Raw genomic sequence first — 15,082 nt, forward strand, 5'->3', positions numbered from 1 at the left:
AATTCAAATAAAAATTCAAGTTGCTTTCAAACTGTAGAGCCAGACAGCCAGACTTGAATCTTTTCAACCTTAAAGTTAGATAAATCTTTCTTCTAAGATAAAAACAGAAAGGGGGCTTGTACTAATTCTTTTTAAAAATCTAAGTTTTAATATCAATGGGCCTTAAAGGAACACTGCTTCTTATCCCTCTCCCCTCCGTTTTTAAAAAAAAAAAAGGAAGAACGGAAATTTGACTTTAATTTTTTTTTTGGTCGCTCTTCTGCCCCAGGATGCTCTAGCGATCGCACTTAATTGCGTTGGGCATGTGTATGTCTGTAGAAACCACAAGAGGGTATGTAAATGTGGAAGGCTGGCAGCCTTGGCTGGAGGCTTGTGGAGCCCATGGTAAGTAAGCATACTTCAAAGTTCCCGTCCCTCTTCTCCATGGCTCAGAAGTGAATCCCTTTTTAAAGTGTTTTTATGGGATGGAAGTTCATTGTCAAGATGCTGAATATGAAAAGTGACGGGCATTTTACAAACTATGACACAGAAGTTTATTTCCTCTCTTCAGTTTAGGATGTGTAATTTCACACACTTGTGCGCACACTCTCACGCACACACAGAGCTGGGTAAACTATAAATTGAAAAATGCAGGTAAAATTACTTATAAAAGGACTTAAGATCATATTTAAGACAGTCATAAACATTTTGTTTTTGTTCTCATAGTATTCTTGGGCAAAAGCACTCAGTTAATCTAAATGGCCTGATGTGTGTGTGTTTTCCAAAGCTCCCACTTTATGTCATTACGAATTTAAATATCTTTATTAATGGAAGCAATCTACTTTATTACTTTTCCCAGGTGGTTGGCTTTTTTGCCTAGAAAAAATAGCAGCACTTTTGGAAGACACAGGCAGAAGTAAAACATTATGCACAACTATTTAAAAGATTCATATGAACTGGTTGTACGATATGTGGTGTAGTTTTTAAATACAAGTAAAGAAAACCCATCTGTTTACGTGGTAGAATGTTGCTAGTTTAAAGAATGCCATTCCTCACAAGCTTATATTTTCATTGTGGCTTTTACATTATAAAAGGAAGCTAATCTCATCTCTCCCTCTACCCTTTGAGTAAGGTAATATGCCAGCTAAACCTACTGTTCAATGTATTTCTAAGCTAAGCTTATTTTTTTATTTACATCCCTTTGTTTCCTTTCCATTTAAAAAGATTCCATGACCAACTGACATGCTGACGTTTCTGTCTACAACAGCAAATAAAACAGAGTGGATTCAGAGCAGATACAAAATTGCAAATGTACATTGATGGATTCCCAACTTTGTATCTAGAAGTAAAACATCTTTGAGATCTATTACCATAATTCAAAAAGAGATAATAATTTAGCATCTTCACAGAGTACTGAACTCAAGCTTTAAAAGGCATAAAATATTATATAAACCTCAGTGCTACAGTGGATCAGGAATAAAAACATACTCATTGCTCTTGAGGCAATTTTGAATCTCGGTGATCCTATAGGACAGAGTAGAACCTCCACTGTGTCTGGGGCTGTAACTTGTTACAGGTGTAGACAGCCTCACTTTTCTCCCTCGGAGCAGCTGGTGATTTTCAATTGCTCACCCACGGCACCAACAGGGCTCTGGATGAGGAATGTGCAAGATAAATTGTGGCTTGTGTTTGCATGTTTTAATTATTTTAAGGTCTATTCCTAAATATGTGACCTAATTGTTGTAGGACTCCTATTATAAAGTAGGCTTGCTTTTCCCGTGGCTGATCCAGCGCATTCCCTGCCCTCTTAGAAGGGGAGTTCGGCTGTGGTTAGACATAAAAAAAGCAAAGAAATATACATTGCTTGCCTTTCCTTTTCTGAATATTGAAAGAGAAAAATAAGCTAACTGAGAAAGCCAGACTAACAATCTCAGACTCAGTTACTAATCAATTGAACAAATTTAGTCAATGATCCCTGTTTCTCTTTTATTTCAGGGAAACACTGCTCTAGTGGCTGCCAGAGAGGAATCTCGCATTTCTAGGTGGTGAAAACGGTAAGGTACGCAGTTGCTAACTGAAAGTTGGAAGTTTCCGACTCCACAGAGGAGACTTGGAAGAAAGGCCAGGCAATCTACTTCCAAAAAGTAGCCATTGAAAAGCTGAGGAAACACAGTTCTACTCTGGCACACATGAAGTCACCATGAGTCCGAGCTGGCTGGATCCCACCTGTTTTTTTACAGGACCTGGCAGAAAGACGAGACTTTCTACTCCTGTACAGATTCATAATCTCCAGGTGCCATTGTACTCTATCCTGTAAGGTCACTATGAGTTAGAATCAACTCAAAGGCAGTGACTTTGCCCTTTTCATTTGTTTAGCATGACTCCTGTGTTAGGCTTCCTAAAGGGTGGACCATTCTGCCACTTCAACACGTTTCCCTCTCATTCATTGTCAATGCTGCCTTTACCTAGCTCCTCTTAGCTGATTCACCAGGTTAATAATAAATATCCAATTGATCTGTAACACATTGACACAGATAGTCAGGCGCTCTTTGTTGGAGACTAATATTCTGGATCACCAGTTGCACTGTCTACTGAAACATCAGTTGTATTTTCCAAAGATATTTATAATAGTTTGGCTTTTAATCTCAATTGTGTAGTTTAATTAAATAGGATTTAAAGTAGTAAATACTACAACGATGAGAAAACTGTTGGTATGAAAATTAAACTCATTTATTACAAAACTTGAAAGGTTTGCAATCACTGAGGACAAAGCGGTACATGGGCAAATGCAGTGAAGAAAGCTGATAGTGCCTAGCTGTCAAAAGATATAGAATCTGGTCTTATAGGCTGGAAGATAAACAATTGGCCATCTAACTGAGAAACAACAAAGCCCACATGGAAGAAGCACACCAGCCTGTCAGATCACAAGGCATCAAAGAGATCAGGTATCACAGCTTTGTGAGTGAGGGGAAATGCTGAGTGGGGACCCAGGGTCCATCTGTGGGAAATTGGACATCCCCTTGCAGAAGGCTGCGAGGAGGAGACGAGCTAGTCAGGGTGCAGTGTAGCAATGATGAAACATACAATTTTCCTCTAGTTCTTGAATGCTTCCTCCCCCCCACTATCATGATCCCAATTCTACCTTACAAATCTGCCTGGACTGGAGGATGTACAGTGGCACAGATAGGAAATGGAAACACAGGGAATCCAGGACAGATAAACCCCTCAGGACCAGTGATGAGAGTGGAGATACTGGGAGGGGTAGAGGGAGAAAAGGGGAACAGATTACAAGGATAGCCTCCTCCCTGGGGGATGGACAGTGGAGACGTGGGTGAAGGAAGACGTCGGATGGTGTAAGATATTAAAAAAATAAAATTATAAATTATCCACTGTTAATGGGGAAGGGGGAGCAGGGAGGGAGGGGAAAAATGAGGAGCTAATACCAAGGGCTCAAGTAGAAAGTAAATGTTTTGAGAATGATGATGGCGACATTTGTATAAATGTGCTTGACACAATGGTTGGATGTAAGAGCTGTATGAGCCCCCAGTAAAATGATTTTATATATATATATAATATATATATGAATATACATATATAACATATATATGAAAACACCCCTCCCACCCAGACTGGGAACATTGCAAAAAAAATATAAGCAGGTTCTGTATTTAGATTTTTTAATTAAGGTAAGGTGCTTTTATGTGTTGCTCTACTTTCCAAGAAGCTTAACTAGAAATCACAAGCAATCGATGTGGTTTTACAGGAAAAAAGGGTGACCCTATAAACAGAAAGCTGATCACCAAAGGAAACTTGGCCTTCTATTTTTTTTAACTGAGTTAGATATAATTATGTGTTTTAAATTAAAAATTAAATGTTTAATGTATACACTTTTCTCTCTTAAGCATATTTTTTCTAAGTTTACCAATCTCAGATATTAACAGGTCAACAAACATTAAAAGTTAGTTATTTGTTCATTCATTGCTAAATAATCTTGGCAATCTTAAGATAATTTGATTGTAATTTGAGCCCAATTGACTTCAAACCTAATCATCTAAAAATTATTTATTCAAATAAAGTTACGGCAATAGCAAAATGTGATTTTGAGGTTCATCTTCCAAGTTGTCATGATCTTAAAATGCTTATGTAATTTATGTATTCATCTATTAATTCATTCAGTAAATACTGTGCTCTAGACACTACAGAGACAAACTAAACAAATCAAACACAGTTCTGTCTTTTATAGTTGTTAGCAGAAATATTAATATTCAAATTCAAGGCTTAAAAACAACCAAAAGAATAAAAAACTCACCCATGAATAACTAGAGTTTAGAACTTCATCTACAGTTTTAAGCTATAAACATTTAAAATGAAATGATATTGATATCATGATTTTTTCAATTTACTCTTGTGATAGGTAGGTGCCAACCTGGCCAAGAAGAACATGTGGAATTAATACTGTCACAGTTTGATTGGAGGGAAAAGAGATAAATGGCTCGGCAAGCCCTGTCCCCTACTCCCTTGCTTTCTGGTGACCGGACCATCATGCAGCTGCTTTAGTCAGTTCTCTGCCTCAACTTGTGAGCTACAACACCTATGGGTTAGTCAACCCATGGACAATGTTGCTAGAACTCGAGGTTCCTTTGAGACCTGCTTTGACATGCTGCTGGTATACCATCGCTTGAGCTTGAGGCTGTAGAATCCTGTCATCTTGGAGTTGCTTGAGTTCAAGACCCCTTCCTGGCCTGCTTTGCTAAGCTCTTGTTTAACACGACCCTCATGTGTATGTTGTACGTGTGACTTTATACACACACACATACATATATAAATATATGCTATGTATATATACACACATGTATTGTTGTTCGGTACCATTCAGTTGGTTCCGACACATAGTGACCCGATGCACTATGGAATAAAACATTGGCCTGTCCTGCACCACCCCACAATTGTTCCCATGCCTGTGCCCATTGCCGTAGGCACTGTGCCACTCTGTCTCCAGCTGCTCCTCTGTTGGAGGACAATATTCTGGGAAACCTGTTGTACTGTATGAAACATTACTTATGTTTTACAAAGATATTTATGAGTTGTGTTTTTCATTGCAATTACGTAATTTAATTAAATAACATTTTAAAATGATGAGTACTTCTAAAATAAAAAGGGAAACTGTTGGGAACTTCCTCTCTTTCCCTGCCCGTCTACTTTACAAGCCTGGTGTCTTTCTCCTGTGGCTGTTTTTTCAGATGATTGTCCAAAGTACCTGAGATGAAGTCTCGTCATCCTGGCTGCTAAGGAGCAAACCAGCTATCCTTCTTCCAAGACAGATTTGTTTGCCCTTTTAGAAGTCCATGATAGTTACAATATTCTTTTCCAGCTCCACAATGTAAATACTTCAGTTCTTCTGTGGCCTCCCTTTTCAATGTCCAACTTTCACATGCATATGTGGCAATTAAAATACTGTTGCTTGTGTCAGGCTCAACTTAGTCCTGAAAGTAACATCCTTACTCTTCAACACTCTAAAGAGGTCTTGTGTAGTAGATTTACCCAGTGCAACATGTCTTTGGTCTCTCGATGGCTGCATCCATGAACGCTGAATGAGGATCCAAACAAAACAAAATCCTTGACAACTTCAACCTTTTCTCCATTTATCATGATGTTACCATGAGTTCCAGTGGTGAAGATTTTGACATTGACTTGTACTCCATACCAAAGACTGCAATTCTTGATCTTCATTATCAAGTGCCTTAAGTCTTACTCACGTAAAGCAAGCAAGATTTTTTCATCTGTATGTTACACGTTGTTTTAAAAACTTTCTTCCCATCCTGATGCCACACTCTTTTCTTCCAACTTCCCTGATTATTTCCCCCCGCAAAGACTGAATTAGTATGAAGAGAGGATACAACCTTGAGGCAGCTCTTCCTTGATTTCAAACCATGCTATCTTACCATTACATGCTCTGTTTACACAACTACATTTCGATTCATGCAGAAGTTTTTCATGAACACAATGAATTGCTCTGGAATACTTGTTCTTCTCAAAGATATCCATAGCTTGTTACGATGCCTTGGCTAGTCAATAAAACACAAAGAAACATATTTCTACTGTTTTATGCTTTAAGCCAGATCCATCTGACATCAGCAATCACATCCCCGTCCTCTACTGAATCCAGCATGAACATTTGCTAACTCCTTGGCAATGTATTGCTGCAATAGTTGTTGGATGATCTTCGACAAAAGTTTACTTGCATGTGATATAAATGATATTTGTATATAATTTGAGCATTGTGTTGCTTTTCTTTGGAATAGGCAAAATGCGGAACACCTTTCATCAATTGGTCAAGTACTAGTCTTCCAAATTTCCTAGCATAGACAAGTAAGTGCTTCCAGAGCTTCGCAGCTTGTTGAAACACTTCATTCGGTATTCCATCAATTCCTGGAGTCTAGTTTTGGGCTAATTCTTTCAGTGCAGCTTGGACTTCTTCCTTTAGCGCCACTGGCTCTTGCTCATGTAATTCTGGAAATGGTGGGCTGTTGACTAGTTCTTTTTGGTACAGCGACTCCGGGGTTCTTTCCATCTTTGTTTGACGCTTCCTGCTTCATTTGATATTTTGCCCATAGAATCTTTCAATATTGCAGCTCAAGGCTTGAATTTTATTCATTAGTTCTTTCCGTTTCAAATGTACTGAGCATGCCCTTCCTTTTGATTTTCTAACTTTAACTTTTTACATATTTCATTATAATATTTTACTTTATATTTTGGAGCTTCTTTGAAATTTTCGTTCAACTCATTGACTTCATCATTTATTCCATTTGCCTTAGCTACTCTATGATTAATTGCAAATTTCAGAGTCTATTCTTAAATATATATAAATATACACACATAAATGTACACAAACACATATATATATATATATATTCTAGATGATATGATATATTAGGCCCAGTAATGTAACAAAGACATACATAAATAAATGTGGTTGGTTTTATTAAATATTTATGGAAGTATAAATATTTAATATAATATATATTTTATTGAACACATTGTACAACATATTTAATAAAGCCAATTACAATTATCTAGAAATTTATGGGAAATTGTTACATTATGGTCTAGTATTGTTACAGTATGGCCTAGTACACCACACCTTCACATATATGTTTCTTGTCTTGGCTTAGTCAAAATTTTTGTTTTGGCCAGCTTAAGCTAAGTAGTGATTTGATAAGGGCTTTTACCTTAGGGACTGACTCTTTGAACTCTGAGTCAGCCATTATCTGTAGAAGCCTTGTCTTGTCTTCTTAAGCATGAATATTCACACACACAGGGAGACCTTGCTTCCCACCTTCATCCAGTGGAATGCAGCCGTATTATTAAGACCAGCAAAACACGACATTTACAAATCATACTTGAGGTATGAACAATGATAAAGAGTAGTTGCTTGTTGTGTTACTAAATTTTGGGAGTCATTTGTTACATAGAAATAGATAAGTGAAAACACATTCTTGTAATGAATTAACAAAATATAACTTTGCAGTTCATTCAATACAAAATTTAATGATTGGTATAACGTTTTAAAGTTTTTACTATTGCACATTCCAAAAAATCAAGCATTTTATTCAGTTATTAAAAGCATGCTTTCTGTGTAACTACTAAGCTTTCCCTCTTGCAAAAAGTGATGCAAAGTTATAATTCAAAGGTTTCACTTTTTAAAATAGATATCTTAGGATAACCATAAAAAGGTGAAGAAATCCTATTAAGTTGATAATTTCAAATTCCCCATTTCTGCTTCACATTAATTAACACATTAGTGAAAGCACATATTTATGAAAAATTCATTGTCATTTGCTGCCATCAACTTGGTTCCAACTCATAGAAACTCCATGCACAGCAGAGTGCACCGCTGCCTCGTCCTGCAGCATCCTCGCAATGGCCGGTATGTTTGAGCCCATTGTTGCAACCACTGTGCCAGTCCATCTCAGCCAGTGTTTTCCTCCTTGCACCTCCCCTCTACTATACCGAACACGATGGCCTTTTCTCCCTAGAAGAAAGACTAGCCTTTCCTGTCCAAAGTATGCAAGACAAAGTCACCATCCTGGTCTCTAAGGACCAGTCTAGTCATCCTTCTTCCAAGACAGAGTTGTTTGTTCTCTTGTCATCCAGGTGACTTTCAACATTCTTTGCCAGCACCACAAATCAAATGCATTAACTCTCCTTCAGTCTTCTTTTTTCATGGTCCAACTTCCTCATGCATTTGAGCAATTATAAATACCATAGCTTGGGTCAGGCACATCTTAGTCCTCAAAAGGATAACCCTGCTTCTCAGCATTTCAGAGAGCTCTTGTGCAGAAGTTTTACCCAGTGCAAAGTTGTTGATCTCTATTTGCTGCTTCCATGTGCATGGACTGTAAATTCAAGCAAGATAAAAGTCTTGACAACTTCAGTCTTTTCATTGTTTATCATGATGTTACCTACTGGCCCAGTTGTGAGGATCTTGGTTTTCTTTACCTTGAGTTGTAATTACATAATAAAAATAAAAAATTAAAATCTTTTATTTAAATTTATGACTAAATAGGAAGAGATTACTATTAAGGATATGGAAAATAAATTTATTATGAAAAATATGTCGCTTTTCCACTCACTGGATTCCCAAGATCACCAAAGAGAGTTTGATGTAAAAATAATTTGCAAATTATCATCCAGAAGTCATGGAAGGAGATGCTAAATCTATTTTCAAAGGAAAATCACTTCCTAGGCTTCCTTCCTGCGATATCATCCAGTATGCAACACAGCCCCACTGAAGCAGGCTGGCTAGCACTGCAAGGGGCGGGAGAGCATATAAAGGTTCGAGAGGCAGCAGGGGAAAACATACTATCTCTTCCAAATGTATGAATGACCCTATATTTCACTCTGGTGGCATGGTGGGCTGCACATCGAGCTGCTAACTACAAGATCAGTAGTTCAAATCCACTAGCCAGAGAGAAAAGAAGCTTTCTGCTTCTATAAAGATTGACATCCTTGGAAGCCCACAAGGACAGTTGTTTCAGAATCTACTGGACGGCAGGAATGTTTTTATTTTTTTAATTTATTATCTCCTAGGACATTTTCTAGCAAGCAGTGACGAAGAGCGAAAGGATGTTAGGAGTAAACCAAAACAAAGAAACCAAGAAGCACCAAATGGTCATCGCTGTACTAATAATGGTACAGGTATTTGGTTGCCTACTTCTCCCAAAACTTCTATCAGGTGGGAATTGTCTTCAATTGTGTGCTGGATGAATACAGTGAGGCTCAGATAATTTTATGCATTTGTCCATAGTCTCTTTACCAGTGAGCAAAAGAGGTGGTTTCAAACCCAGGTTTATAGGGGCCCAGAGCCCATGCTTTTATAAATGGTCAGGTTTTAATTCCAAATTGATTTACCTCCTTTGGGAGAAACCGTCGAAAAGGCTCTTGAAAACTAAGGGTCACTGCCATCCTGACTCTTGCACGATTTTCTTTTCTTGAATACAATGCACCTTTGGAAGGAAGGCGCTTTCCTCGAGCTAAATATTTTCTTGAAGTTTTTAGATTATAATGTAAATGTTTGAATGACAGATTACTTACTGTCATAGGAAAACTGGATCATGTTCACAAATGAAGGGGGTCCTTGGTCACTTTTGCTCTTACAAAACTAAAGCAGTTCCCAGAAAGATAAATAGAAGGAAATGATTCCTTTTGGAAAAAAAATAAAACTTTCATAAGAAATCTGGTTCTAGCTCGTCAGTATGGAATTTGTCACTAATCATTTTAAACTATGCCCTTTGATGCTTCTTCTGTCTCTCTTAGCAGAAGCTGAGTAGGTCTTTGATGTAACAAAGACAGTTTCAGACAAGATTTCAGTTCATCTGGAAAAAAAAAAAAGCTTTAAGTCTGCAGGCAAAATGCAGTGTATTTAAAATTTATATACTCCATAATGCCTTTGCTCTGAACTTGAAGCTCCTGCAAACTTCGAAGCTTCTTCGCCTTCCTCCTCTAAGCACATGTGCTCTTCCTCCTTTGCTGATTATCATGCGGCTGTGGCTTTCACTGGTGGCTCCATCATTTAACTACATGCGGAGTCATGGCTGACCCTTTCTGATCAATTGCCAATCCATACAGGTTTGACTGATAAAAGAGCCAATTAGATTTAAGCAAATTAAGGGACATCACCAATGTCAACCACTTATTAAACCGAATGCTGAATTCCATGCATACCAAACACTAATGCACCCAGCCCCATTAAGAGTTGAAATCTTCACCCCATTAGTAACTCCAGACCTTGAAAGGGTAGAGGGCACAGGAAAGTTTCATATTTATGGATTAACATTTGGATTTCATTTTTATTTTTTAAATTATTTTCCTAGAACTCTTGAACCTGCTGCATAATGCTATTCAAGAGCTCAGGCTAAATAGTCTTCATTCCTAAAACTTTCGTAGTGCAAGCTAGGGGCAATATGTTATTACAAACAACTGAAAAATACAGGAATCGTGGAAACATAAAACAGCCGAGTGCACAGATACAGGTACAAATATGTCGCATACTTTAAACAAGATAAAACGAAACTCCAAACAAACCATGCTCCCCCCACAAAAAAATTCTCTCTCCTCTCCAAACTCTTAAGCAAAATTCTAGCTGCTCCTTGTTTGCTTCCCTAAGGGAAACAACCAATAGGACAGGAGTCAAGGTCATGAGCTGGCACTATTTAGGCGATTCCTTTTCCCGAAAGGTCTGGGCCCTCAGTTGCATGGGTTCCATCATAGCATCCATAGAATGGACAGGAACGCACAGAGAAAGCATAATTTTCCCACTTGACCATATATATGGTTGCTCAAGTAGAGAATTGGACATGGGTAGACCTGAGCAATGACAAGTTTACAAGTTAAAACTGATAATTAAGAAGTCTTGACTGATTTATTTCCTGATTAACCCACCAAATTTCTATTATACTCCTAGTCTGTGGGATGAAGCTTTGGTGGCAAAACCGCTTCCCTCCAGGCTGCTAACCAGAGATCCGCGGGTTGAATCCACCCAGCGGCTCTTCCCGAGAAAGACTTGGCATTCTGCTTAAGGAAGGGTTACAGAAAACAGAACTCACCGCCGCCAAGCCAGTTCTGACTTGCGGCAACCCTCCACGAAAGAGCAGAACAGGCCCCGTGGGTGTCTGAGAGCACCTTCTTTACGGGGGTAGAAATTGAGGTATTTCTCCCCCAGAGGAAGTGCTGGCCTTGTGGTGAGCCACTCACTAGTAACCACTCCACCACCAAGGCTCCTGGGACAAACTAGGGAGGTGCTCCTCTCTGTCACATGGTGTCACTGTGAGTTGAAATCAATGTTAGGCGACCCTGCTATACAGCTAGTGCAACCTTGTCTCAGACTTTGCCTAAGCACCCAAAACCGAATGTGCCTGAGGAGCGGTCTGTGCTAAGGAGGAGTTTATATTCGTGACACTGTTAGGGTCCTGGAGTAGGTTCCGACTTGTAGGGACACTCTGGAAGCACCACCCAGCCCTGAGCCATCTTCACAATCATGCTTGTGTTTGAGAGCATTGTTGTAGCCACTGCCCACCTTCTCACCAAGGGCCTTCCACGGCCCCTGGGCCTTGCCGAGAATGATGCCTTTCTCCAGGGACTGGTCTCCCCTGCCAACATGTCCAAAGTGTGTGAGACTAAGCCTAGCCATCCTTGGCTCTAGGCATTCTGGCTGTGTTTCTTCCAACCCAGATCTGCTTGTTCTTTTGACAGCTCCAGGCACTTTCAATATTCTTCTCCAGCACGGCAATGCGAGCCCACCAATTCCTCTTCAATATTCCGTACTCAGTAGCTAGCTTTCCATGGATATGAGGCCTTTGGAAACATCATGACTTGGGTCAGGCATACCTTCATCCTTGGGGTAACATCGTTGGTTTTCAACACCTTAAAGGGGTGCAGCAGATTTACCCAATGCCATGCATTGTCTGATCTCATGAATGATGCTTCCATGAGTATGGATTTTGATAGATTCAACTGGCAATTTCAGTATAACATGACCATGCTTTGGGACATGGGAGGGTCCTATCACTGTCTTCTGGTTAAGATAGGAATTTTGATGGAAGCAAATATTGAGTAAGGGTTGATCAAAGGGTTGACGGGAGTCCTCAGAGAACATCTGACAGCAAACATTTGATAAAGGGGCTGGGGGAGAGGGGGAACTAGTAGTTCTGTTTTGCCTAACCCTTTCTATTATGCTCTTAGAATGCACTGCGAGGAAACACATCAAGGGACATTATCATCCCAAAATGTCCACAATCCAGCACTGAAAGCTAGCACTAGGATTTTATATCACTAAAACGGAGCTCTAGTATTGAATCAAGGAAATGGAAATAATGATAACAATCCAAATATAACAGAAAAGTAAAAAGCATATAGAACTTTATCCACCCATAAGTTGGTTGCTTCTATACACTGGTTCATTTATTATTCATTTCAGTATGAAGCACAGTTCACTGGACAGAGGCATGGAAGATTTCTTTAATAACTCTCAGTACTAATTTAATTCTACTTAAACACACATATTCTCGTGAATGCCACATGCTTTTCAGCATGATTCTATGTGTAAATCAGGATAATATGTTTTCAGATCATTAAGTAAAAGGAAGCATGAACTAAAACCTATTTAATCAATGAGGTATCACCTTTAAACTACCACAAGGTCATAAAAAAGATAATTTCAAAGCTATAAGTTTCCTAATTGTAATCAACAACAATCTAATGATGAAAGAAAAGTATGTCCTAATGGCTGTAATAAACCAGAGCAAGCCACTTTCTGAATTGAAAGACATTCTGCTCCCTCTTTTGGTAAATGCTTTCTTTCAATTTTTTTGAATTTTTGAATTCATCAATAAAGTGAATGAGGGAATGGGTCTGGGGAGTGGACGTAGGTAGCCTTCAGACGATCATTAGAGAGAAGCCTGCCCGTCAAGAAACCTCAGTGAGCAGTGTAATTCGGTTCTGCTGCACCACCGTCGAGCAGCCTGCTAGCTTCTCCATGTTCACGTGATCGTATCCCTTCTTCAGAGAGGCATAATCTTTTCTGAGCTTGCTGCTTTTGAATAGAGAGTCTGTCTGTCCAACTATGACCACTTGGGAAAGAAAGCATTGTGACTCCTGGCAACCACATGTGTGTCAGAGTTTAATTGTGTTTCATAGGGGTTTAATGGATGATTGTTTTTTAGCAGAGATTTTCCAGGCTTTTACTGTTAGCTGTCTTAGGTGGGCTCACAGTACTGTAAACTTTGGGTTGGCAGTTCTGTATGTGAACCATTTCCTCCACTTAGGCACTAACTCTCGTCTTCCCCTTCCTGTGTGTGCATGTGTACCCATCATTGGAAAATACTTTCTTAAACACACACATGGGGGGTGAATTGAAGATTGATTACTTGCAGATCACCAACTGTCTAAATGTGTGTAAATGCCAAAATATGATTATAGAACTCGCTGAATCAGCCATTGATCTGTCAAGAAAGTATTTGGTAATTTAAAAATTCTACTAAAGTAGTAAATATGTTTCAACTTCTAAATGTGAATAAAGGATACATCTACAAACATAAAATCATAATAGTTTTCCATCTTTTCCAATATTCAGCCTTTTGATTTGAGTAAAAATGAAGAGTAAGACACTGAAGATTCAGTGATTTAAAAAGTCTATTCTTAAATCAGCATTTATGATGTAACTATATTGTTACCAGAGTCCCAGTTCATATGTGGCAGGTTTATTGCACATAAAATGTGTTTAAAAATACCTCTGTCACGACAGCAGAAAGGTTGACTCACATGTCTTCATCTCAAACCAAACAAACAAACAAACAACCAAACAGGAGCCCAACCTCAAGACTGGTTTCCAGAGGCTCTGTGAGCCAGTTAAATTCAAGGCCGAGGGGTCAGCTCAGGTCCTTATGCGGGTGGTATTTTGAGATTCCAAAGTGGTCATCTTGATAGATTTGTTTCAAGGCCACAGGAAAATAATGGGAATTTATTTGAAAAAAGAAGTTTTAAGAAAATAAAAAACTTCCTTGATGACAGAAAGACCAGGGGAGTTGTGAAGAGGAATTTTTCCTATCATGATGAAGCATCTTCTCATTCATGGAAGGTGACAAGGGATCTAGTGGTCTAAGGTAATATGAATTTCATTGGGAAACCTTTCCCCATCCACCCCTACTTTCCTGATCTTGCCCCTCGGGCTTCTTTCTGCTCCCCAAACTCAAAATCCTTTCAAGGGAACAAAATTGGAGTCCCGTGAGCATACTCAAGTTGCTGCCTTGACACAGGGAAGCCGAAGAGGGCAGAATTCCTTGAGAAAGGCCTCTCCCGTGTGGGGATGGAGAGGGAAGATACGTGGAAAAGCAAGAGCTTCGCATTTTGACTGCAAATTTGACTGCTAACTCCAAAGTTTCCTTGGAAGAAAGATTTGATTTTCCACTATCTTAAAGAGTAACAGTCTCAAAACCCCACAAGAGCAGTTCTCGCCCGTCCTGTGGGGTCGTTGTGCGTGAGAATTGATTGAGTGGCAGTGAGGTTTGATAGTTCTGGGGATTTGTAGCAATGCATTTTGACTTACCCTCACAACTAAACGTCATTTACTTTACTTTCTTCCTATTAGTTCAGGATAGATGTGACTATCTGACCCGATCAGCCCCAAATATTTCTTCCAAACATTCTTTCTTTACACAATGTGGATTCCAGCCACCATGGCTCAACTATTTCGGCAAACACAATTTCATTAATTCTTCTCAGGTATATAAGGTAGAGAAGAGTGAATGTTTTATAAAAATAACACAAGCTACAGGGAGTTTTTTTTTAATGGTGGTGAGTGTTCTCTACAACCTGACTTACGAAATCACTGCTATTGAGTTAATACAGACACAGAGTGATCCTACAGGACAGGGTAGAACTGTCCCTCTAGGTTGCTGAGCCTGTAACTCTTGAATGGAGTAGGACACCCTGCCTTTCTCCCAGGGAGAGAGTTTCAAACTGCTGACTTTGAGACTGCAGGCCAGTGCATAACCACTATACCACCAGGGCTCCGTATACACTGTGAAGTGACCCTTGTTTTTCTCAA

At 39.1% G+C, this 15,082-nt stretch overlaps 1 protein-coding gene across 1 annotated transcript in view; it reads right to left on the reverse strand.

Annotated features, from left to right (window-relative positions):
- USH2A (usherin) overlaps positions 1 to 15,082 on the reverse strand; it is a 987,589-nt gene that overhangs the window by 373,249 nt on the left and 599,258 nt on the right. The gene's annotated exons all lie outside the window — the stretch shown is intronic.

Source organism: Tenrec ecaudatus, chromosome 1 (genome assembly GCF_050624435.1).
Source record: "Tenrec ecaudatus isolate mTenEca1 chromosome 1, mTenEca1.hap1, whole genome shotgun sequence".
Classification (NCBI taxonomy): Eukaryota; Metazoa; Chordata; class Mammalia; order Afrosoricida; family Tenrecidae; genus Tenrec; species Tenrec ecaudatus.